The sequence below is a fragment of the Triticum aestivum genome, chromosome 2B (assembly GCF_018294505.1).
Source record: "Triticum aestivum cultivar Chinese Spring chromosome 2B, IWGSC CS RefSeq v2.1, whole genome shotgun sequence".
NCBI lineage: Eukaryota > Viridiplantae > Streptophyta > Magnoliopsida > Poales > Poaceae > Triticum > Triticum aestivum.
Genome location: NC_057798.1, coordinates 100,820,996 through 100,847,483, shown reverse-complemented (window position 1 = coordinate 100,847,483; position 26,488 = coordinate 100,820,996).

Genomic DNA, 26,488 nt, shown 5'->3' with positions numbered 1-26,488 from the left:
GTACATGTTTTCGCAGGGCGCCACCGACGTTCCTTGCACTCTTCTGCACTTCGTGGGCGCCGAGTTGGTCGATGTCGCCAAGGGCAGAATCGTTCAACCGGGCAACCGCATGTTCCACGGTAATCCGATGGCACCCACAATGTATAGGGTTGAAGTGGTTCGGGTGCTGCCAGGCTGCGACGAGCTGTTACCTCCGATTTGACATGCTGGGGCCGATGAAGAAGATGAGATGACCCTCAGCGCCTGCGTAAACTGTCCCCTGCTTTGGCCGGAGAGCCAGATTCGTTTGGGGGCGGGGGACACCACCCCACAGACAAGACCGCCAGTCATGCCGGCGCCAAGCCATGGCAAGAACACCGCAACGCTACCGGACCTGCCGGACATCCCTATGGCACAGGATCCGGACAGCCCTATGGCACAGGATCCGGACGGCGACGACAACGATGATGGTACATTTACCAAACTTGATAAGTACTTTGCTGAACATGGGTACACTAACGAGTTCTGCGGGCCTCTTTCTCAAGAACCCAACCAAGACGACCATGATCTAACGACGGAGAAATCCAATTGCAACAGGCGTCGTCTGGCGTTCAGTTCTCTGGACATGCCTCCAGCTCCCGCCTTCACCGAGCCTCAGATAGCTGAGGTGCGAAATATTATCAGCCCCAACACGCTCAAGAAGGCGGTCTGTGAGCAGAACTTGGTCCCATTACAGGAGACCAAGAAGAACGGACGGAAGCGAAAGTCTAACAAGGGCACCGGTGCGAGCCAGCTGGCACCGAGTTCGTTCCGTGCTCAGGACGGGCCACCTTCACCTAAGGATATCTCGAGGAGGGTACATGTGGCGGGTAGGGCGATGCTACCGCCAAATATGCTGAATGCTGCAACCGGTGCTATGCAGAGTCTGCACGACAGTGTTCTTTCTTTGGAGAAGCGGCATCTCAGAGAGAATGATGTGGCATACCCGGTTTTCGTGGCCAAGGTGCCAGTGGGCAAGGGATTTGTGGATGGCGACATCGGGGGTACGATCGTCCTGCGGTTTGATGACATCTTTGCTATGTTTAACCTCCATCCGCTGCACTACACCTTCGTTCGGCTGTTTTTGCTGAGTATGGAGATGCGGATCATTAGAGACAAGACCCCGGACATCGTGATAGTCGACCCCTTCTACATGCGTGCCAAGCACTTGAGCAGCGCTGGGGACCGCCAAGTTGCGAGTTCACACCTCGAAGGCGTCATTCTGGCAAACCCAGATAAGGATAACTTCCTTGTGGCTTACTTTCCCGAGTAAGTCATCCCTTAACCGCCCCGTAACATATGATTTCTTAGATTTCGATCGTTCTTTTTTTTCTAACATTCCGTGTTCTGTGCAGTGACACACATTGCACACTCATCCTCTTAAGCCCGAAATATTCCATGTCCACGTATTTCGACCCGAACCGTAACTCCAAGATAGACTACACAAATGTCAAGAAATTTCTTGATGATGTTCTCCCCGGCTACGCCAAATCTGGAGGCACCTTCACCAGGGAAGTTCATAAGTACGGCAAGCACACCTTCTCACACAATACGAATTTCTGCTGCGGCAAGCAGCCGCCTGGCGGTAAGAAGGATGCCTACTACACGCTCGATCACATGCGGGCGATCGTAAGGGACCATCATCAACTTCTGCTACCAGATAGTCTCAAAGATTGGGCCGCGAGGTTGTCTCCAACCCAGGACGCGGACCTCATACAAGAATTCTTTCGCATCCAGTCGGAGTTTGCGGACATCATCCATCAAGATGTCCATCATACCTCGGGGCAGTTCTACCTCAGATATCAACCGTCCAACAATGAGATAGATGGAACGCTACAAATGCAGGGTGACAACGACCGCGATTTCATGACCATCACGACAGACGACGGCTTCATCCACGCTCCTGTCCGATGAGTCGAGTCGAAAGTAGTGATGTGTAGTTCTGAAACATTGATTGGCTCATGTTGTAATTAAACTTTAATGAATTCATATGTCTCTTTGGTTTGGACAGTCATTCAACTTAGATGTAATCGATGCTATTTATTAGTAGGATCATGAATCGTGCTATTAATGTCTTACTTTTCTCTTCCGATCCTTTTGTTGCATACTTACATATTGCTTGTGTATTGTCTGTTGTCTGTTGTTTGGCTTGTGCATAGAGATGTCGTCGTATGTCGTGTACAAGGGTAAGGTTCCCGGAGTCTACGACGACTGGGAGGAGTGTCGGAGACAGGTTCACCGTTTCAGCGGTAACAGTTACAAAGGGTACACCACTAGGGCGGAGGCCGAATCTAGATACGCCCGCTATCTAGCGGGAGAGAGGAGGGAGCGTTGGAGGAACCGGATGAAGACCAGTTTGATCGCGATGATGCTCATCGTGATGACTGCAGCTCTCTTTTATGTGATGGTAGTTTAGATGATCGATATCGACTTGTAATGTGAAGACAAACTCGATACTCGCGGTCTTGAGACTTGTAATGTTTTATCTTTGTTCGGTCTTTTGAATTCGGAGACTAATATGATGAATTGTATTCGGAGACTAATCTTCAATTGTATTCGATGAATCTGCTGTTGTTGAGTGCTGCTGTCTATATTCTGTCCAATAATATATTTTGTAACCTGTGCAAAAATCAGAAAAGCAAAAAAAACAAATATTCATACTAATGGCGCATCAAGGCAGAGTGCGCCATTAGTATGCCAAAGGATACTAATGGCGCATCAAGGCAGAGTGCGCCATTAGTATGCCAAAGGATACTAATGGCGCATCAAGGCAGAGTGCGCCATTAGTATGACAAAGCACATAGTTACATATGGCCCCCCGGGAGGCATACTAGTGGTGCATGGTGTTACATACTAATGGTGCACTGCTTGGTGCGCCATTAGTATACCAGATACTAATAGCGCACCAGGGATGCGCCATTAGTAAAAAATTCTAGTGGCGTGCTACTAATGGCGCACCGGTAGTGCGCCATTAGTAGGCAAAACCGATGCGCCATTAGTAGGCCTTTTCCTAGAAATGGATCGGTCGACTAGAACGTCAAGACCATTGCTGAGTGCCTTGCTGATGAGTTGATCAATGCTACTCAAGGATCACCCGATTAGTCTAGTGAAACGTCAGGACCATTGCTGAGTGCCTTGCTGATGAGCTGATCAATGCTACTCAAGGATCACCCGACCGGTCGACTGGAACGTCAAGACTATTGTTGAGTGCCTTGCTGATGAGCTGGTCAATGCTACTCAAATATCACCTGATCGGTCGACTAGAACGCAAAATCATTGATCAGGCGTCTGGCCCTCCTCTTCCAGAAGCTGCATTAAGCAAACAAACAGCGGTTCGAGAGAAAAGCAGGTTCGGTCGAAGGCAGACGCAATATATGAGATGATAAATTCGGAGGTTCTTAACCGCAGAATAAAGTGCTCAAGCATCAGGCCCGAAGGAGTTTTAACGGTTAAAAATCCACTCGGCATTCCGAGGCAAATAAAAGTGGTGGCATAGTGTTTTTTTAATCACCCGACAGGAGAAGGACTGGCCGGGTCGCAGAAGCTGTCCAGGTCGATGCTGTCGGCGATGCGAGTGGCTGCCTCGAGGAAAGTGTCCATGAAGTCCTGGAAGGAATGCTTCTTAGTGTTTGCCACTTTGAGAGCTGCCAGCTTGTCATCCTTAGCTTCCTTGCAGTGCACTCGGACCAAAGACCAGGCGACGTCAGCACCACAGCGGGCAGCGGATTTCTTCAACTCTTGCACTCGACCTGGAATCTGATTCAGCCGAGTCATTAAAGACTCGAGGTCTTGAGACAATGCCGCCTGAGGCAGAGTTCGGTGTCCACTCGAGCCATCGCCGCCCTCAGTCGAGCCAGATAGTCGACTGCATCGTCCAAGCATGATTCCAATCAAAGCAAGTTCATCGCGACTTCGTCTTTCATAGGACAGTTGATGGGGTCGAGACCTGTCTCGACCCGTCCAGTCTCGGCTTCAAAGTCCTGACAGAGTTCTGGTCCATCACAACAAGCAATGAGTCGGCAGTATCATAAATTTCAGTCGACAACAGTTATTTAATGGAACAGTCATACCTTCAAGCTTCAAGACGAGTTTCACCGCAAGTTGTTCCAAATGAGAATCTAGCTTGCCCGTATTGGTCTTGAGACCATCAACTTCAGCGGTCAGATTCTCCTTGTCCTTCCTCAGTTGTTCGATTTCACTATTGGCGTCCGACACATCCGTCTTCAATTTCGCCTTCTCATCCTCCAACTTGCCGACTGAAGCCATCTTCTGGTCCGCGAGCTTCGTCTTCTCGCGTGCCTCCTTCTGAGCAGCTGCCAGATCCAGATCCTTCTGCTCCAAAGCTTCCTTCATCATCTCTAAAGAAACAACACTCTTCAGACGAGACTGAAGTTGGCGATTTTCACTATGCACATCTGCTTATGTGAAGTCACTCGGTTCAAAGAAACTGAAAGAAAGGCAGCGGAAAGTCCACCAGGCAGACGAAAGAGTCGAATGGTTACCTCCCATGATGGTCGTTTCTTGTTGGGCAGTCTTCAGGTTCTTCTTCGCCAATTCCAGGTCAAGTTCAATGCTGATATGCTTCTTCTTCAACTCAGTGAGCCGAGCTCCAAGATCACAAGACCTCTGCAGTCGGAAAGACAAGCATTTTAGTCGACAGAAATAAGGGACTGTGAAGGAAAATATTTACTCTAAGACTACTGCCGAATCAAATATTCAACAGTAGTCTCAGGGACTACACCCAGTGGGTGCACTTAGCGTGCCCCCACTGGATCAGATCAACACTCAACATCAGTTCAAAAAAATTATCAGACCCCAGTCGACTACCAGCAGTCGACCGTGGTCTCGGGGACTACACCCAGTGGGTGCACTCAACGTGCCCCCACTGATTCGGGAAGTGCAAAATTGTAGATCTCCTGAGTTTCAATCGAAGGAACACCCACTGGGTGATTAGATATAAAGTAACGCTGAAAGATTCGGTCGGAATTCTACTGACCTGGACATTGGTCTGAAGGGCAATGCTGGCATTGTAGGCTATCTGACTAGCTTCATGCATCACTTTCACCTACTCCATGACAAGATTCGCCTGGCGAAGAGCTTCCCTAGCGGCACTCGGCGAGTCGTACAGAGTTTGATATGCAACAAAAAGGGATGGCTCTAGAGGGGTCGAAGCAATTGTGGATCTGATGAGTGGACTTGCACCGGTGCAGCAGGTTTCTATGTAGCCGACCCTGATGGACGATCAGTCGTCAACGGGTTAGCAAACATGACGTTAGCCTGAACCATCGCCTCAGGCGCCGGTGTCGACTGCACCGGTGTCGACTGAGGGATTTGGACTTCAAGCCTCCTCCTGCTCAAACCTCCCCTCTTCTTCCTCCTCTCCCGTAGAGGCGCTTCTTCTTCTTCGTTGTCAGGAAGCACAACAACGTCTTGCGGAGCTACATAAGAAGAGAAGTATCAAATTTTTAGTCAATCGAGGGCCCACTCAGTTAAGCAGAGCTGAGTTAATGAACTTACCAGCTCGTGAGGTGGCTTCTTCGTCTCCTGGCGTTTTGTCAACATCCATGTCGGTGGCAGCAGAGGTAGGGCTGAAAAGACACAAGAGTTGGTCGGTCAGATCAAGAAAACTTTCAGTCGACTTACAGAAACTTAAACAAGATACTCACCCTCAGGAAACGGGGAGGTCCATCTTGATTCGCGGCAAGGTCTTCCGAGTCTTGGGGGAGCAACTTTAGGCTGCTTGGCCACCTTCTCCGTCGGCTCCGGAGTCGACGTCCGAGTGCGCTTCTGAGTACCGACACTCGGACCCATGCCTTTCTCACGCCCACTGACCGGATCATGCTGCTATTTGGATTGACATTCGGAGCATGGCGGCGAGTCGACTTCCTCCTCCTCATCTGATTCCTCGCTCTCCTCCTCCTCGTCACTTCCCTGTGAATCCCACTCGACACTATCCTCCGTGCTGTCCTCCCCCTCCTGGGCCTGTTCCAAGGCCTGTTCACCGTTGGGCATCGAATGCATCCCAGTGAACACCTACATAGGAAATTGGTCAAACGAGGGTCAGTCAATATCAAGTGCAGTTGGAGCATGAATAAGAAACAGTCGGAACAAAAAGAGAACCTTGTCGGGTGGATTTGCGTTGCTGAAGGGAACGACTCGCCTAGACCCTCTGGGGTTGTCCTGATTGCCCGTGATGCTCCTCAGCCACGAGGCAACTATTGCAGGCGGCACTTCTTCCGGATGGGTCCGAGCATTGTCGTCCGACCCGTAATACAACCACATCGGGTGATCGCGGGCCTGGAGGGGCTAGATGCGTCGACTAAGGAACACCTCCAACAGATCCAGACCATGACACCCTCGTTGATATGCTGAACCACCCTGCCCACCAACATCCTCGTCTCCATGATCTCAGCAGCAGTCACTTTCAGTGGAGGAGGAGTTTGGACTCGGTCAAACAAGAAGTGGGGGAGACCGGTCGATTGACCAGGGGTCGCGACATCTTGGCAATAGAACCAGGTCGACTGCCAGCCTCTAACGGAGTCGGGAAGGGTCATGGCAGGAAAGGCACTCCCTTTTCTCTTTCGGATGCCTAAACCCCCACACATCTGGATGACGTGGGTTTTTGAGTAACTCGACTTGGCCTTTTTTACCTACTGGGAACGAATAGTGAAGATGTGTTTGAAAAGACCCTAGTGCGGTCGACACCCCAAGAAGTTCTCGCACATCGACACGAAAGCAGCTAAATGCGTAATGGTGTTGGGAAATAAATGGTGGAGTTGAGCGCCAAAAAAGCTCAGAAACCCCCGAAAGAAAGGATGCGGGGGAAGCGAAAAGCCACGGTCGATGTGGGTGGCGAGCAGAATGCACTCACCCGGTCGAGGGTGAGGACTCATCTCCCCCGCCGACAGCCTCGCCGCTCCCTTGGCGATCAGCCCTGACTCCATCAGCTCATCCAGGTCCGCTTGCTAAATCAAAGACCGGATCAATTCTCCCTGGATCCAGCCCGGCGGCAGCCCCGCGCGCGACGATGACCTGTGTTGCTGCTTCTTGCCCTTCGCCACATCCTTTGTCCTCTTCGCGCGCTCTAGCGCCATCGTCTTGTCCTTCACCATAGCAACGGGGCAGCAGCGTCGGAGCGGAAGGGTAAGGTGCGGCTGAGAAGCAGAGAAAGGAGGAAGAAGATAAAATGCGCACAATGCAGACGCCTCGGTCAGGTCGCCTTATAAGAGGTCATTTCCGAGTGACTGACGAGTGGGGCCAGGCGATCCCGTCAAATCCCGCAACAGTCGCGCGCAGCGTACATGGCGAAAAAGGCAGCGCGGGAATTGAGGAATCACTGCTTATCCGCTCCGTCCGCTTCGGCCTCCCCCGTTTGGCGCGCTCCCCTGAAATTTTGTATCCCACGAAATCCGGGATACGCTGCAGACAATCGCGCCCAAAGATCCCGCGCTCCAACATAACGCTCGGCACACGAGACCCACAGTACATTCGTCTGTCCGCTGAATGGATCAAGGCAACTGAGTCGATGTCAAATATCAACATAGGCGTTCAGACTTACAGAAAGCACTCTCGAAGTCCCGAATCTCGGAACAGGTTCAATTTCAACCTACATTGCACTCACACCTTAATCCGTTCGGGGGCTACTAATGAGGATACAGACCTGGGGTAGGGTCATAGGCCTGACCTACACACCCTACCCAAGGTCACTACCCCAGAAGAATGAGAAGACCAAGAATCCACTCGATGATGCAATCACTCGACCGGAATTCTCTACCTTCACTCGACCATATGGAGACCACTCGACCACGTCGAATACCAGGATTCTGTAGGACGCACAACGGCCAGATATTCACTGCTTAGTCTGCATGGGCATTAAGAGTACTTAATGCTGGCGTTACCAGTAACGCCCCTTATTTTATGTACATTGGTTCCCTTGTAATGGAGGCAGGCTGGGGTCCTGGTGCACTCTATATAAGCCACCCCCCTCCTCTGGCACAGGGGTTCGCACTCTCTGTAATACAACACACACAATCCAATCGACCGCCTCCGGGCTCCGAGACATAGGGCTATTACTTCCTCAGAGGAGGGCCTGAACTCGTAAATCTCGTATGTACATATTCGCCATAGCTAAGATCTTGCCTCTCCATACCTACCCCCCTTTCTATTGTCAGGCTTAGAACCACGACAATGGGTGTCCTCGATTTTAAATACTCAGCCGCTCCAACCAGACGTACAACTGAGACAGCAATTGAAACTAGTCTATCAAATCATTGTCTTCACCAAGCTTACTGGTTCTATTTCCTCAACTCTTTCATTTCCTCATCTTTATTATTGTGTGCTTGTTCATATCTGTTTTGAAGACTTTGACTGAAGACTTTCTCAATTTCCTCAGCTCAATTTCTTCAGTCCGTCCGTCTTCATTATGTGATATCATGTGTTTACGCTTTCTGTACTCTGTGCTTGTCTTCATTCCATCTTGATGACCATTCTTGTGTTCTGTTATCTTTACATTTGATTACTTATTTCGCTGCTAGTAGTTCTTCAGTTAGGAATTTCCTCACCAGCAAATTCCTCAGTGAAGAATTCATAAAAATCGCCTATTCACCCCCCCCCCCCTCTAGTCGATATAACGCACTTTCAATTGGTAGCAGAGCAAGGTACTCCCTTGTTCTATGTGATTTTGGTTTAACCGCCTAGAGTTCTAGTTATGTCAACCGCAGGTATGATCAAAGTCTCTGCTGGGTGTCCTACCTTCGATGGAACAGACTACCCCTATGGGAAGAATAAGATGTGAATGCATCTTGAGGCAATTGATAACGATCTCTGGTATGTTGTGGAAAATGGTGTTTCGTCAGTCACACCTTCCCTGAATGCTGCTGATGTGAAGAGATTCAAGCAACTCGATTCTCAAGCGAAGAACATCATATGTGGCCATATGAGCAAAGGGCAGTATGAAGAGTGAGTGCTTTGGAAACTGGTAAGCTTATCTGGGATAGGCTTTCCAAAGTGAATGAAGGAGTCTCAAGGTGACTCTCGTGTTGATGTTCTTCGCAATCTCTTCAACTTCTTCAAAAGACTCGACAATGAAAATGTCCAGCAAACCTTCGATCGCCTCACTGATATCTCAAATGAGCTTCAAGCGCTTGGTGCCACTGACATAACCGACCATGAGGTGGTGATGAAATTGCTGAGGTCGCTCGATTCTTCATTTGATACTCTGGCACTGATGATTCAAGAACGTGCTGATTACAAGTCACTTGATCCCACTGATATCCTTGAGAGGCTAAATACTCATGAGTTCCAGCTTGCTAAGGAGAGAGATCTCTATGGTTCGAGCTATGGCAGATCACGTGCTCTGAAGGCCAAGGCAGTCTTTGAGTCTGAAGATGAGGACTCTGCTAGCAGCCTTGGTGATCCTGAATAACTGAGCCAGGAACTAGCACTGCTCATGAAGAAATTTCAGAAGTTCTCAAGATGTGGTCGCTTTGGAAAATCCTCAAGGAGCAATGATTCCTCATCTAGTGACTACAACAAGAGGCTATGCCACAAATGCAAGAAACCTGGTCACTACATCCAAGATTGTCCTCAGTGGGATAAGGAATCAAAGAAGAAGAAATACAAGGATTATAGTTCTGATGACGCAAAGAAGAAGAAGAAATCTTAAAAGTCTTCATCATCAAAATCCTCGAAGTCTTCATCTCAAAAGAAGAGCAGCTCCAAGAAGGCTCGGGCATTCATTGGCAAGGAAATGGACTCTGAGGCTGAATCTGAGGAACATGAGGACGAGGAGGGATCTGAGGAGTCCAAGTCTGGTGTGGCGAGCCTAGCTCTCGCTACTGCATTCGTCAGCAAGTCTATCTTCAACTCTAAAGAAAATGGCTTCACCAACAAGGCTGATGAAGGCAATGATGACTACGCTCCCACCTATTGCTTCATGGCAAAGGGTGCCAAGGTAACTAAATACGCCTCCTCTGAATCTAGTGAGGATGAATCTGATGAAAATCTCCAACCCACTACTCTAAACTTGCTAAGATTGCTGTGAAACAACAAAAGTCTTTTGAAAAGGTTCAAAACATGCTAGATAAAAGTGGTGATATGTTGCGTGAAGAAATGGACCACACTAAAACCTTGACTGAAAATCTTCAGAGACTTCAGTCCAAGTTTGACAACCTTCAAGGTCATCATAACACTCTCTTATATGATCACGAGAAGCTTTCTTATGAATTTCTTCAAAGAAAGCAAGATCTTGAGAAGCTAAGAGTGAGTTATGAAGATCTTCAGAAGGAGTGTGATTCATTACTTTCTCAACAAATCAGCGCTACTCAGGAAGAATTTGATCCTCCATGTCTGAAGTGCATTGAACCTGAATCTGCTAATTGTTCACGTGAATGTTCAAAAGCTTCTAATGCTACAAATTCTTCACCTGTCTCTGCTATCACTAATTCCTCATCTGAGGACATTGCTAGTATCACTGATGATGCAGGGCTGAAGGAATTGTACATGACAGGCATGTACAAAAGCCTCAAAGGGCATCAGACTCTTTGTAATGTTCTCAAAAATGCGATCCTCAACAGAAACCCTAGGAAATAGGGTATTGCCTTTGAGAGGAAACTCAATGTTGATGGAACATATTGGAAGCCTGAGTAGTACACCAAAACCTCATGGGTTGCTGCAAAGGGACCTCTAGTTGATCCATCCAGTTTATCTGGCTTTACATGTGAATCTCCTCATTCTTCTGATGAGTCATTTGACTCCAACTATAAACTGTTCAAAAATCAGAATGGTGAAGTTTTTGCTAGATATGTTGGCTCAAACTACAGGAACGGTTCCCCTATGAAGAAAATCTGGGTTCCCAAAAAGTTGCCTTGAAAGTCTTCAGGTGAATGTCCTCATGACACCCCAGTGAAGAATAGGAACTCCAGATCAAATTATTCATATGGACCAAATTATTCATATGGATCCAAGTCCTCATACGGACCAAATTCCTCACGTGGATCAAATTCCTCAAAAGGATCAAAGTACTCATATGATCACCATTGTGCTAACCCCTCTATTTCGCAGGGTAGAGCTAAGGGCTATGAATATGAGCCACTATTCTTCTAATCATTATGTTCATAAGTCCTCGAAGAATTTCTCTGCTTATTCATATGCTTACCCTAACCCCTCTTATGTGAAACAAAGTGGACTGGCTTCTATGCCACCTTTCTTATATGGCGCTCGCAGAGTGATGAATTCTTTGCCACCCCTTCAGATGTGGGTGGTGAAGAGAAAGAACTAATCTCTTATGCAGGGTCAGGTCTCCAGACGTGCTTAAAACGTCTGAAGAATTTGCTGGAGACCTGAATAGTGCCTGATAGGGCGCAGGCTAATCATGATGAAATGAACTTTCAATTCACACGTCCTCATACCATTTATCTATTCTATTGTTTGATGAAATTGATCTGATGATATTGATGTCATATTCTTCACTGATGAAGTATATGAGTTCGTAAGTTGCACAAATTCATCTGCAGGATGAACAACCCAAAGCAAATGAGTGGGTCCTCGATAGTGGATGTACGAATTAGATGACTGGTGAGAAGAATCTATTGATGGATGCTCCTTTATCACCGTCGCATCTGAAGCATATCATCTTCACTGACAAAGGCAAAAGTCAGGTATTGGGTCTAGGTAAGGTTGCGATCTCAAAGGATCGACACATGGACAAAGTCATGCTTGTCGAGTCCTTAGGATACAACCTCATGTTTGTCTCAATGCTTTGTGATCTTGATATGGTTGTTGTCTTTGGCAAGTATCGTTGTGTTGTGATCATGGAAGCTGACAATCCCAAAGTCTTCGAAGGCTTTAGGAGAGGAGATTTGTACATTGTTGATTTCTCTACAGGACCACAACCGGCCGTATGCCTACTTGCAAAAGCTTCATAAGGCTGGCTATGGCATCGGTGACTTGGTCACACTGGCATGAGGAATTTGCACACGCTCGCGAAGAAGCATGTCATTGGCATTGAGAATGTAAAAATCCTCAAGGATCACTTATGCGGAGCCTATGAAGCTGGAAAGATGACTAAGGCCAAGCATCCAGCAAAGACTATCATGACTACCACCCGACCCTTTGAAGTGCTTCACATGGATCTCTTCGGTCCTAATCATTATTCTGCTATTACATATGATGCATCTCTATATGGCTTTGTTATTGTTGATGATTATTCTCGTTACACATGGGTGCACATTGTCACTTACAGACATGAGTTGCAGGAAGTCTTCAAACGATTTTCCTCGAGGGCTTCAACCAACTTTGGTGTGAAGATCAAGCACATCAGAAGTGACAATGGGACTGAGTTCAAGAATTCCGGTCTTGATGACTATATTGATGAACTTGGTATTACTCATGAGTTATCTTCTCCTTATACTCCTCAGCAGAATGGCGTCATGGAGCGCAAGAACAGAACTCTTGTTGAGATGGCTTGCACTATGCTTGATGAATACAAGACACCTCATCATTTCTGGATTGAGGCCATTGATACTGCATGCCACATCATCAACAGAGTATATCTTCACAAATTCTTCAAGAAGACTGCCTATGAACTCCTCACTGACAAGAAACCCAATGTGAGTTACTTCAAAGTCTTCGGTGCTAAATGTTGGATTAGAGATCCTCATCACAATTCTAAATTTGCACCGAAAGCACATGAGGGTTTTATGCTTGGTTACGGAAAGGACTCGCACACATACAAAGTTTTCAACAACGTTCTTCACAAGGTAGTTGAAATTGTAGATGTGCAGTTTGATGAGACTAATGGCTCGCAAAGAGAGCACCTACCTTCTGTGTTAGATGAACCAACACCTGAGGAATCTATCAAGTTCAAGGCTACTGAGGATGTCATTCCCACCGAAGAATCTGCTAAAGAAATCATTCCAAAACGTGATGAACGTCGAGCTAGCGCACCTGAAGAAAATAGTGCTGAGGAAAATGCTCCTGAAGAGAATGCAGATCAAATTCCTCAAAGACAACCCGCTCATCCTCGTATTGCAATGAAGTGCAAATTGAGAAGATCATCGATGACATTGAAGCACTAGGTCCTCTCACACGCTCAAAATCTTCACATTTATCTAACTTTTGTGGGCACTTTGCTTTTGTCTCTATCACAGAGCCCACTAAGGTAGATGAAGCATTTCTGGAGCCTGAGTGGATTCAAGCTATGCAGGAAGAATTACATCAGTTTGAGCTCAACAACGTGTGGGAACTGGTCAAACGTCCAAATCCTTGCAAGCACAACATTATTGGCACAAAGTGGATCTACCGCAACAAGCAAGATGAAAATGGCCTTGTGGTGAGGAATAAGGCATGGCTTGTAGCTCAAGGCTACACACAGGTTGAAGGAATTGACTTCGATGAAACTTTTGCACCTGTTGCTAGACTTCAGGCTATTCGCATATTACTCGCTTATGCTAACCAACATGATATTATCTTACAACAAATGGATGTGGAAAGTGCATTTGTCAATGGTAAGCTTGAGGAAGAATATATGTTTCTCAACCCCCAGGTTTTGAAGATCCAAAGCATCCTGACAAAGTCTTCAGACTCAATAAGGCCCTGTATGGCCTCAAGCAGGCCCCTCGGGCGTGGTATGATACTTTGAAGGAATTCCTCATGAAGAAAGGCTTCAAACCCGGTTCACTCGACCCAACTCTTTTCACTAAATCTTATGATGGTGAATTGTTTGTGTGCCAAATTTATGTTGATGATATCATTCTTGGTTGTACTGACCAACGATACAGTGATGAATTTGCCTATATGATGAGTGAATAATATCAAATGTCTATGATGGGAGAATTGAAATTCTTTTTAGGTCTTCAAATTCGTCAACAGCGCAATGGGATATTTATATCTCAGGAGAAATACCTCAAGGACGTATTGAGGAAATTCGGCATGCAAGATTGCAAAGGGGTCAAAATTCCAAAGCCCAAAAATGGCCATCTATGCACTGATGAAAATGGTAAAGACTTCGAACAAAAGGTATACCGCTCCATGATTGGCTCTTTATTGTACCTATGTGCATCTAGGCCGGATATTATGCTTAGTGTTTGCATGTGTGCCCGATTTCAAGCTACACCGAAGGAATCACACCATAAGGCTGTGAAGCATATTCTTCGATACTTGGCTCACACACCCACACTTGGATTATGGTATCCCAAGGGCTCTTCATTTGATCTCATTGGATATTCAGACTCTGACTATGCTGGAAATCGCGTGGACCGCAAGTCAATGTCAGGCACATGCCATTTCCTCGGACGATCTTTGGTCTGTTGGTCCTCGAAGAAACAGAACTGCGTATCACTCTCCACTGCACAAGCTGAGTACATTGTTGCTGGATCATGTTGTGCTCAATTACTATGGATGAAGCAAACACTCAAGGACTATGGCATCAACGTGAAGAATGTGCCTCTCTACTGCGACAATGAAAGCGCTATCAAGATTGCTCATAACCCAGTTCAGAACTCAAAGACCAAGCACATCCAGATTTGTCATCATTTTCTTCATGATCATGTGTTGAAGGGTGACATCTCCATCGACCACGTTAGCACTGAAGACCAGCTGGCCGATATCTTCACTAAGCCCTTGGATGAGAAGAGATTTAGCAAGTTGTGGTGTGAGCTAAATATCCTAGAATCTTCGAACATTCTCTGAAATGGACACACATCCTAACACTTATGCTGACTTGATGACTTAGATGCGCAACACACGAAGTAAATTTTTCTTCAATCAATGAAGACTAACCCTCTAAGTGTGAAGAAATTGATTGTCAGAGCCCTACGACAATTGTACGTGGTGTCTGAAATCAACTTTCTTATACAGTGGGTCACGCCACCAACCAAAGTTGAAAATCTTCAATTTGAGTTTTTCTTCGTTTTTGAAATTCCTCAGTTTTTCAAATTCTTCAACTTTGCATTGTCTTCACTCCTTCCGGTGTTGTTCTTCATTTCAATATAATATATATATATGAGTTTATGTCCTCAATAGCATTCACTTATTGCAAATTCTTCAAGTTGTTTTCTTTTGCTAAGTGAATGTGATCGGACCCTTCCCCCTCTATGCTAAACTCAACCCAGTCTGTTCACAAATTCTTCATGTGCGTTCTGATTGAAACTTGTTCAAAATCTTCACTTTGTCCTTGACAGCTGAAGAAATTGCGAACAGAAATTTTAATCTATCTGATCTGAATTTTTGGCTTTGCCGCTCAAAGCGTTCCGCATCCCACGACAATACTTATCCATTCACCCACGATCCTACACGATCGCCACCTCTCAGTACGTGGGTCACACATGTCAAGCGAATGAGAAGGGCCAGGGGAACATTCGTCTGATTTCCTTGGGCGTATAGTTTTTCACTTCCACTATAAATACCCCTGCCTCTTCCTCACTTCACTTTTACTCCGCTCGCTCTCACTCCCGCTCGAGCTCCCCAAAACCCTAGCAGCGCCGCTACTTCATCGTCGCCGGTGAGGAAGAGCTTCACTGCCTAAACCTCGTCGTCATCATACTCGTGCCGGTTGCGGGTTTCTTCACTCCTCCGCCGCCGTAGCCATCTTCCTCTGCCGAGTTAGGGCGTGGAAGATCTGAACTGACGAACTTCACATCTACACTTCCCAGTTCGTCGTGTTCTTCATCTTGGGTAATTAAAAGTTACTTTTACTACCCTCTTTGATTCTTATGTTTACTTGAAAATCTTCAAAGGTGTTTATTCTTTAAATCTTCACACACATGAACACCTCACATGTCATCTGCTCTTGATTCGTTTCTCTAAGCAATGCTTTTCTTCAAGATTCCTCAATTGTGTGGATTTTCAATCTATACAACTCTGGAACCTGAGACAAAGAACGCTTAGTGAAATTCCTCAACACACATCCGGTCAAATTCCTCAAACCTTCTCTTTTTGAAAAACCTTCTAAGAACGCATATGACCTCTCCAAATTCCTCGCAAACATACTCTATTCACAGGTACAAATGTCCACTACTGAATCACTAGGTTCTCATCAACTTAACTTATTTGCAGCGTTCCTCGAAGAAAAGTTGCACAGCTCTTCAGAAACTTCACTTGTTCATATTCCTCAGCTGAAGAAAATGACTGAAGGAAAGAAGCCACAGAAGGGTGGGAAGAGGCCTGAGGTCAATACTGCTTTTGAAATCCCTGAGAACATTTATGCTGGATACTGCACTCCTGATGAGGCCAAATTTGGCAAGGAGGACAAAAATCAGCGCAAGGTGCGCATTCAAAGGATAGAGAGGAGATGGGCACAGGAATGGAGGGAGTACAGGTATGTTACTCCCAAGTATATGAAGAAATTCGTGCTAAACCCTCCATGCTCAAGACCTCCATTGGCACCAGGCCAAGTGGCAGTTCCCACCAGCCTCAAGCGTGGTGAGGACTATGCCGATGAATGGGCAAAGCGTCAGGCCAAGCTAACCAAGCAAGCAAAAGAAGTAGTGAAGAAATTCAATGCAGACTCTGCTGCTGCTGCTGCCTCTGCTGAGGCCTCTGCGACTCATCCAAAGAAGGCGATGCCTAAGAAGCCTGCTCATAACTCAAGTGCTTCTCCTCAAATGCCCTCATGGTCAAGCTCCTCAGCAATGCCCTCAAGGCCAGATTCTTCAAGGCCCTCACAGCAAATTCCTCAGACTGCTCCTCCTCCTTCAAAGTCCTCAGCCCCTCCGACAAAGTCTTCAGCTGCTCCGACCAAATCGTCGGCACCTGTGCATCTCGCCATGTGTCAAAGGACTACATGCATCTCTATTGCCTCAGGAGCATCTGCTAGTTCCTCTGCTGCACCAAATTCCTCAGCTGGCCCCTCTCTACTGAAGAAAAAGGCAACTGTTGGACGAGGCCTTCGACCAAGTCCTCACAAGAAGCAGGTCACCTTCCAAGTGCCCTCTCATGACGATGAGGCTGATGATGAAAAACTTGCCAAAATCATCAGAGACAGGTAGGCCAGGGCCGCTAGAGCCAAAGGCAGCAATGTGCCACTGCTATTGGATTCAAAGTTGATCCTTGACTTCATTGACCTATGGCACAAGGACCCTAACACGCCATTACCGGAGATGAACCTCACTCCTGGCCAAAGTCATGTTCTGATTGCCTTCATTAAGGAAGAAAAGTGGAAATTTCAAGAAGGCAGAAGGTTGAAGAAAGCGTAGTACAAGAAGCAGCGCTATCTCAAGGACAATGTCCTCACTCTCACTCTTGACCAACGCGTTGTCTTGCAAGCTGAAATCAAGCAACTGAGTGATGAATTCAATCGGTACTATGCTGATTGGAAGGGCGCCAAGGTTTGGTTCGTCAATCTGACAAAGACTTTCACTTCAAGTGTTGCTCCTCCTATGCACATTGAAGTTACACCGGCTGAAGCATCTGCTCAGCCCACTAAAGAGCATGCCAGCACCGCTGATGAAAATTAGGCTGCTGAAAAAAATGAGAGTACCAGGGCTGATGACTCCATTCCAGCCACTGAAGAAATTGCCAGGGCATCCACTAGTGGTGCGTCTGAAGAAAGTGAAGGAGTCAGGGAAACTGCATCAGTTGCGCCTGAAGAAGCTGAACCAAAGTCCTCTGCACCTCCTGCACCTACACCAACTCCGATCCTACCATCTGCATCAGATGTGAAGAAGACCAAGGTCGCAGAGCGTGCAGCTGTGAAGAAAAGGAAGGCATCAACTTCATCAAATTCTTCAGCTCCGAAGAAGATGAAGCCTCTGACTAGCTCAATTGACAACCCAATTAATGTCGTTCCTGTCTCTTTCATGCCATCAAAGGACCTTGTTCCTTTTGGTAAAGATTATGTGATTCCCATCGATGAAGAGAATCCTTCTACTGCTTCGTCAGAGCAGTTGGATGAAGAAATTGAAGTGGATGCAATCCCTTCAACCCCAGTTGTTTCCTCGCATATGCCTAAGTTCACTGCTGAAGAGGCAGTTATTGAAGAAATGGAAGATGGGGATGTGGACATTGGCTGTACCGCTCCAGTGCTCAATGATTACTTTGGGAAAGTCTGCACCCCAACTCTCCAATGTTCACACCACTCCAAGCTATTCCTCAGTCCCCAGCCGCTACTGAAGTACAAATGGATCTGAAGAACCTCATGCAACCCCGTCTGTTCATGAAGAAATTCCAGCCACTAGTGCTGAAGAAATTGAAAATGAAGAATTCAAGACCCAGGCTGCAGCTGAAGAAGAGCCCGAAACTCCTTAGTATGTGAATCCTGAGATTATGATTCCTGAGGTGGTGATGTAATTGACTGACACTCCTCAGCCCAAGCCAAAGGATCCCTTCTCAAAGAAGCAAAAATTCAAGGCTGATGATTTCTTCGGTGAGCACGTGTTCTTCACTGACTTCAACCCCTATGACAATGCTCATCTTAGAAGGAAGCGTTTCTGGACTGCCAGCCAGGCAAACTTCTATTCTTCATTGTTGTTCAATAAGGACAAAGTCTTCGATCACGAGCATATTCCTCACGTGGACATGGAATCAATGCCTTGCTTCTCTCAAGTCCTCAGTATGCTTCATGATGCAGGCTTGCTCAACTTTTGCTCAGACATAGTTGACTGGAATGAAGAGCTCATTCTTCAGTTCTACACAACGCTGCATATCACAGGTGATGCTGATGACATCAACTCTTGGGTGTTGGACTGGATGACCAAAAACACTCACTACAAGGCATCGGCATCTGAATTGCTTCGAGCCCTGCCAATCAGTCCTCCACCTGACGATGCTTGTTGTTTGTATGATGAGTCTGAACTCACTGCTCATTACATGCAAGTGCTCATGAAGCCTCTGAAGCCTGGTCAAGCTCCAAGGACCAAATTCCTCATGAAGGAATTGCTCTATGTGCCAAGAACCATCTATCGCATTCTGACGAAGACTATGAGCCCTATCAAAGGCCATGACTCATCCGATGAAGAAATTGTAGGGATGATGAAGAATATGCTATTCAACATCATGCATGGCATCACCATCAATTATCATGATTTCTTCATGAGGACTCTGGCAAATGTTGCACTTTCACCGTTTGAGCTGAAGCCTTATGCTCCTTGGATTATGAGATTCCTCAGAACAAGGTCTTCACTCAACTACAAAGCCGACTTTCAGAATCACCTCAGCTACTTGCCCCCGATAGAAGTCCTCAAGCGGACATATTATTCAGCTGATGAGAAGGGCAAGGCACCAGCTGTTATCGATGAAGGCATTCGTCCATTGGATGGTCAGTACCGCAAAGCTACATCTTATTCCACCAATGATGACTCTGCCACTCATGATTCTGCTGCAAGTGCATCCAAGCCAAATCCTCAAGCCACTGCTCCTCCTGTGATGATTGACCGAGAGCTGCTTCCAAGTCTTCACCAGAAGGTGGATCGAAACCACAAATGGGTTAAGCGTCCGTTTGGCTCTATTCTTCACAACATGACTTCTACACATAATGCAGTGAAGAAAAACCATTACTACCACCATGAAGTTTTTGATCGCACCTCGGCTATTCTGTCTCATCTCTATGGTGAAGAAGATTTGAAGCAAATGGGTTTCAAAGAAGATTTTGACTGGTCTGCTCCTCCATCGAAGAAATTCAAGAAGGTCAAGGTTCCTTCCTTGGTGACCAGCTCATATTCTTCATCACGCGACACGTTCAAGTATGAAGACTTGGACGACACTGTGGCAGGCCCTACAACGACTCAAGACCCTGACAACGCTGGCGCTCCTCCATCATCATGATATTCTTCAGGGGCGTTAGTCCTCATTTTCAACCCTTTTGGTCATTCGATGACAAAGGGGGAGAAATTTGAGTTAGTCTTCAAGCGGGTCTATCTTATATGGGTGTTTTCTTTACTAAGTTACAACTCTCGTTCTTCTGATGACTTTGCTGGATCGAGTTGTAATCTTAAACTCTATGGTGGCCTGATACTTTTGCTGAGTTCTTCTACATGCTTTTTTCCTCATTAATGTTAATGCACGCATGCTGAATTACATCAGTCGCCATATTTCATCATGCATTTCAAATTCTTCATACTATATGTCAAATGCGTGTATGAATTACAAGATATAGGGGGAGTTCTCCATGATTATACTCTTCAAGTGTGCATTGCTTCAAAAGCAAATTCCTCACTACGCACATCTTCAGGGGGAGTTCTTCTATATCTTGCAATCAAATTCCTCAACATCAGTATTTACACTTCATATATTTATTCCCGTTGAAAACTTAACCTATATTGTCATCAATCACCAAAAGGGGGAGATTGTAAGTGCATCTAGTGCCCCTTAGTGATTTTGGTGTATTGAAGACTTATAGGTTAAGGGCTGATGCGTTTGTGAGTGTACATAGGTCTATAAGTCTATGAGGAGTTTGATATTTAGAGAGAAAGTCGACCCCTAAAAATGAAGTTCTTCAGCTGAAGACTTCGGATTTCTGAAGACTTTCTGAAGACTCTGAAAGTGAAGAAATTAGTGTAACCTTGAAGACTTGGCAATCAATCGAGGAACATGAAGCGTGAATACTTTTGTTTTTGTAGTTTCATTTTCTCTTTCTTGAGTCATAGGAAACACCGTACTTTTAAAGGGGGTCGAGGAAATACTAAGGAAAAATTTCCAGGTGATGCTCAACTCAAAATCCTACACCTACCAATCCCTTCGAGTGAAGCCATTGGAAATCTCATACAGTTCAGTCATATTCTTCAGTGACAGAGACGAAGTTCTTCTGGTCTCTGAGGAATTTGTTCTGACTGAGGAGTTAGGAATTCGCTAGTGCGGATTGCCTACACAGTGAGGAACATGATAGCCCTAAGGAATTTGAGAGTCAAGATTCTGAACGTTGTTTTGCTATGCGCCAGCTGTCCCAAAATATCTACCCACCTAACAGTCATATCATTGAAGGGCATTTATGTCTTATCATGTCGGGCTGCTCCCTAGGCTATAAATAGCCGCCCCCTACAACCACTAGCTGGTTGGCCGCTCCGAGAGAAACTGACACTTATCATTTGAGAGCATCCCATCCTCCAGGACTTTGAGTGAAAATCATCAAGTGAGGAAAACCCAAACCCAACACCTACAAACCCAAAGTGATTGAGCATCACTGAAGAGATTGATCATGCGTGGATCCGACGCTTGTTACCTTTGAAGATTGTGCTTCTTCCAGACGGTTAGGCGTCATGGTCTAGAGCATCCAAGAGGAATTGTGGATCGCCGAGTGACCTAGTCTGTGAAGGTTTGGAAGTCACCTGAAGACTAACCATGAGTGATTGGGCGAGGTCTGTGTGACCTTAGGTCAAGGAGAATACGGTGAGGACTGTGTGTCCAAGACTGGGTGTCCTCGAGCTTAAATACTCAGCCGCTCCAACCAGATGTACAACTGAGATAGTAGTTGGAACTGGTCTACCAAATCATTGTCTTCACCAAGCTTATTAGTTCTATTTCCTAAACTCTTTCATTTCCTCATCTCTGTTGTTGTGTGCTTGTTCATATCTGTTTTGAAGACTTTGACTGAAGACTTTCTCAATGTCCTCAGCTCAATTTCTTCAGTCAATCCATCTTCATTCTGTGATATCGTGTGTTTACGCTTTCTGTACTCTGTGCTTGTCTCCATTCCATCTTGATGACCATGCTTGTGTTCTGTTATGTTTACATTTGAGTACTTATTCTGCTGCTAGTAGTTCTTCATTTAGGAATTTCCGCACCAGCAAATTCCTGAGTGAAAAATTCATAAAAATCGCCTATTCACCCCCCCCTCTAGTCGATATAACGCACTTTCAGCTATGTGTTTGAGCTTTCTCTCTCGTGATCTTAATATGTCACAATCTTGATGTATCATGGGCTTTGTTTATATAGTTGGATCATATGGTGTTTTCCCCTCTCTATCTTGTTGTGATAAATTGTGTTTTTCCCTTTGAGATTTCATTATTATCGGATTGAATACTTTTATGGATTTGAGAACACTTGATATATGTCTTGCAAATGAATACTCGTGGTGACAATGGGGTATCGTATTGATTCACTTGATATATGTTTTGGCACTCAACTCGCGGATTCCCGAGGTGACATTGGGGTAATCTATGCGTAGGGGTTGATGCATGTTCTCATCTTTGTTTCTCCAGTAGAAATCTTGGGGCACTCTTTGAAGTTCTTTATGTTGGATTGAATATTATAAATCTGAATTTTCTTTCGTGTTATTTTAGAACGAACTCTAGGATAGATCGAATGGAAAGAATAGCTTTGTGTTATTTTAGTACGAACTCTTGAATAGATCGAACGAAAAGAATAGCTTTGAGGTAGTTTCATACCCTACAAACAATTCCGTCTTACGTTCTCCGCTAGATAGGAACTTTGGAGTGATTCTTCATTGCACTTTGAGGGATAATCATATGGTCCAACTATGTTAGCAATTTTGAGAGATTGCACTAGTGAAAGTATGCACCCTAGGCCTCATTTTCCATCATTGCAATACCGTTTGTCCTCCATTTTACTATTTACTGCCTTGCTGTTTTTATTGTTTGCACTACAAAAACTCATATCTACTATCCATACTACACTTTTATCCCCATGTCTTCGCCAAACTAGTGCACGTATCCAATTTGCCATTGTATTGGGTGTGTTGGGGACACAAGAGATTTATTGTATTTGGTTGCAGGGTCGTTCGAGAGAGACCATCTCCGTTCTACACCTCTCACGGATTGATAAACCTGTCAGGACCCCGACTCAATGCCACATCGATCTAGCATGTAACACCTCATATCACTTTGCGGCCTCACGCACGGTATTCCCACGAGTGTCGCCTTACCTTTGCCTGGGACCGTTTGCGCCTTTTGGCACACGTATATGACAGTGTTGCTAGCATCCATATGATAAGGAGCCCGGGCTGACATGGCTAGTCGTAAACCCAAAGTGGCACAAACCTACAGGGACAGGCATCCATGACCCAGCATCGAACGTGTCGGTCATCAGCGAGTGAATCTAGGCTGTAGCACTGGGCTAGCAGGACTCCGGTGAACCGGGCTGTAGCGGGCTAACAGGACTCCGGTATCCATCGCGTGACATTTCTCGGAAGGGACAGACACAGTAACGAAGAAGGACACATGCCGGCCAGCCTAAGTGTTCCGGAGCAGTAGCAAGCTACCCTGGCTCGGTGGAAACACTAGGAGACATTTCCCGGTAAGAGGGGCTACTAAGGATAAACAACTAGATAGTCAGATCCCACACATACCAAGCATTTCAATAACATACACACAATATGCTCGATATGTGCAAGTACAACATGGCATCACAACATGACTCTACAACTCAAGTATTTATTCAATAGGCTCCAAGGAGCGAGATATTACAAACATGGGTCTCACGACCCAACATTCAGAGCATACAAGTCAAACACATGCGGAAGCTTAACATGTCTGAGTACAGACATCTACAAATGAAAAAGGCTGAGAAGCCTGACTATCTACCAGATCCTGCCGAGGGCACAAGATCGTAGGTGAGGTAACAAGCTAAACATCAAAGTCCACGCGGAATTACTAGTGAGACTGAAGTCTCTCTGCAAAAACATAAAATAGGCAAACGTGAGTACAAATGTACCCAGCAAGACTTACATCAGAACTAACTACATATGCATCATTATCAACAAGGGGATGGTGGGGTTTAACTGCAGCAAGCCAGCTTTGACTCAGTGACTATCCTGAACTATGACTGCAAGTAACTCTTTTGAGGTGGCGCACACGAGTCCACATATTCACCATGTCAATACACCACTATGGATCCGCTCCCGTCTCCCTACGAGAACACCATCCATAGCACTCATGCTTATCTTGCGCATTATAAAGTATCCACTTTCACTTGTCTATGAACTGATATAAGCAACCCAGAAGTCCTTTACCGCGGACACGGCTATTCGAATAGATGATGTTAACCCTGCAGGGGTGTACTTCTTCATACATGTTTCCACCACTTAGCGCCTGCACACGACATGTGCTCGGCAGACTTCAAGCGAAAGCCGACGTGGGTGTAGACCACGACCTACCTAAACACTCAAGTCTCTAGTCCAGGTTTATCGCCTATTCGGGTTCCATCCATGAGGAGATCTGGCTGGGGTTTCGCTCACAGCCCCAAATGATGTGAACAGGGTTCCGAGACACCTAACGGGTGCCCGGTATACCCGGCCACGGTGTATCTACCGCATCACAGCCCACCCCTCGGGTCAGCGCTGCCCACAGCCTCCAACACATATCCTACAAACACCAGAAACTAGTTGCAACTCCTGGACAGAGAACAAGGGTGATTAAGAAGTCGAGCGGGGTCATATTTCAGGGCCCAATGCATGGTAGTAGCTGAATCATGGAGCACAAACACATAACTCAGTTCCTAAGGACGGCTTCAATGAGACAACCCACCATGTACTCCTACATGGCCTCTCACCACTACCTTTACCAAATCATGTTCACACACTTAGCATCACACACAGTAGGACATGTTCACACACCTCTGATTCATCCCCGATGAATCAGACCTGACTAAACTTTAAGCAGTAGCAGGCATGACAAACAAGCATGAATGAGTAGGCACAATAGGGCTCAAACAACTCCTACTCATACTAGTGGGTTTCATCTATTTACTGTGGCAATGACAAGTCATGCAGAGGATAAAGGGGTTCAGCTACCGCAGCAAGTAACAAAAGACTCGTTGTTGTCCTAATGCAATAAAAGAGAGCAGGGCGAGAGAGTAGGATTGTATCGGAATGAACAAGGGGGTTTTGCTTGCCCGGCAGTTCTGAAGATAGCATTGAGTCTTCATTCGTGTCAACGATCACATCGTCGGTACAACGTCTACCGAGGGAGAACAACACCGGCAAACACACAAGAAACACGATCAATGCAATGCACAATATGATGCATGCTATGACATGGCAATATGAATGTGTTTTGGGCTAATGCACCTAGCTATGATTTAAATGAAGTTGGTTTGGATACATGATTCAAATTCCAACTCCATATATGATTATTTAAATGCCCTTTATTTGTTTTGTCCAAAACAGAGGACAAACATTGTTCAAACATGCATGAAAATGGTACAGATGGATTCCTTGAATTTTTCTGATAATTTTTCATATATAATTTGTTTGATTTGGAGTCACGGTTGAATTACTATGATTTTTAGAAGTTTTAGCTATTTTCTGAAATAAATAAATCGTTTAGATTTATTTAAATCCAGAAAAGGGGTTTATTGCGTCAGCCCTGCGTCAGAGTGACGTCAGGGGGTCAATGGGGGCGCCCAGGTCAACTTGACCAGTGGGTCCCGCTTGTCAGTAGCTAGTTAGACTAACTAATTTGATTAAACCTAAACTAGGTTAATTAGCAGAGGGCCCCACCTAGTCAACTAAGTCAGCGGGGTCAAACCCGCCGGTCAACGGGTCAAGGCCTGCCGGCGTTTAGCCACCGGCGAAGCCAACACGGCAGCGTGCTACGGGTTTTGCCCACAGGGCTCGGTTTTGGACGCGGTTTGCGGCTACGGAGAGCTGAGAGTCTCGCGCATCCAACGGAGGCAACAACTCGCACCAGAGTGGACTAAATCGACGACGGCGGCAACTTTTGCAGCGGCCGGAGTTCGACGAAGTTGGGAATGGTGCTGTGGGGCACGGCGGGGCGAACGGCTGGGTGCTACGGCCTCCTGGCGATGTGCTGAGCACGGCGACGCGCTCGGGAACGAGCTGCGGTGGCTGTGGCCACGGCTACGCCATGGCCGGCGACGAGAAGCTCTCGGGTGCGGTGGAAACGGCGGCTAAGGAGGGAAATAGAGCACGGGGAGAGAGGGGTTCGACAAAGGAGCTCACTGGGACTCCAATGGAGGACTCGGAGGGCTCGGGGACGGGTCGGAGCGGGAGCACGGTCGCCGGCGATCTCGGTGACCCGAGGAGGAAGAAGACGTCGGGGACGGCGCTCCGGGGGTCTTCTAGTCGCGTGGCTCGGTGAGGGGGTTGGGGACGAGGCGCACGAGCTCGGGAGCGGCTCGGGGCATCGTCGGGACGGCGGTGGTCGCGGGAACAGCGAACGGCGGCGGTGGGCGTGTTCGGTGGCGCGTGAGAGAACGAGACAGAGGAGGGAACGGGGGAGAGGGAGAGAGCGAGGGGGTCCAGGGGGTCGGGGCGGCACCGAGGAGATGACGCGCGGCGTCGCGGTGGCCAGGCGACGCAGGCAGGCAGCCTGGTGGCGTGGCGAGCTTGGCGGTGTCGCGGTGTCCCTCCTCTGCCTACTGGCAGAGGTGGGTGACGACTGGCACAGGCCAGTGGGCTGGGCCGTGCTCGGCCAGGCCAGGTGAGCGCCAGGTAAAACCCTCTCTCTCTGCTTTCTGTTTTACCTTTTTATTTGTTTCTGTTCTGTGTTTTGAAATAGTAGAAATACTATTCCATTTAGGAAAAACCTGAAAATATTCAAAGGCACATTTGAAAATATTC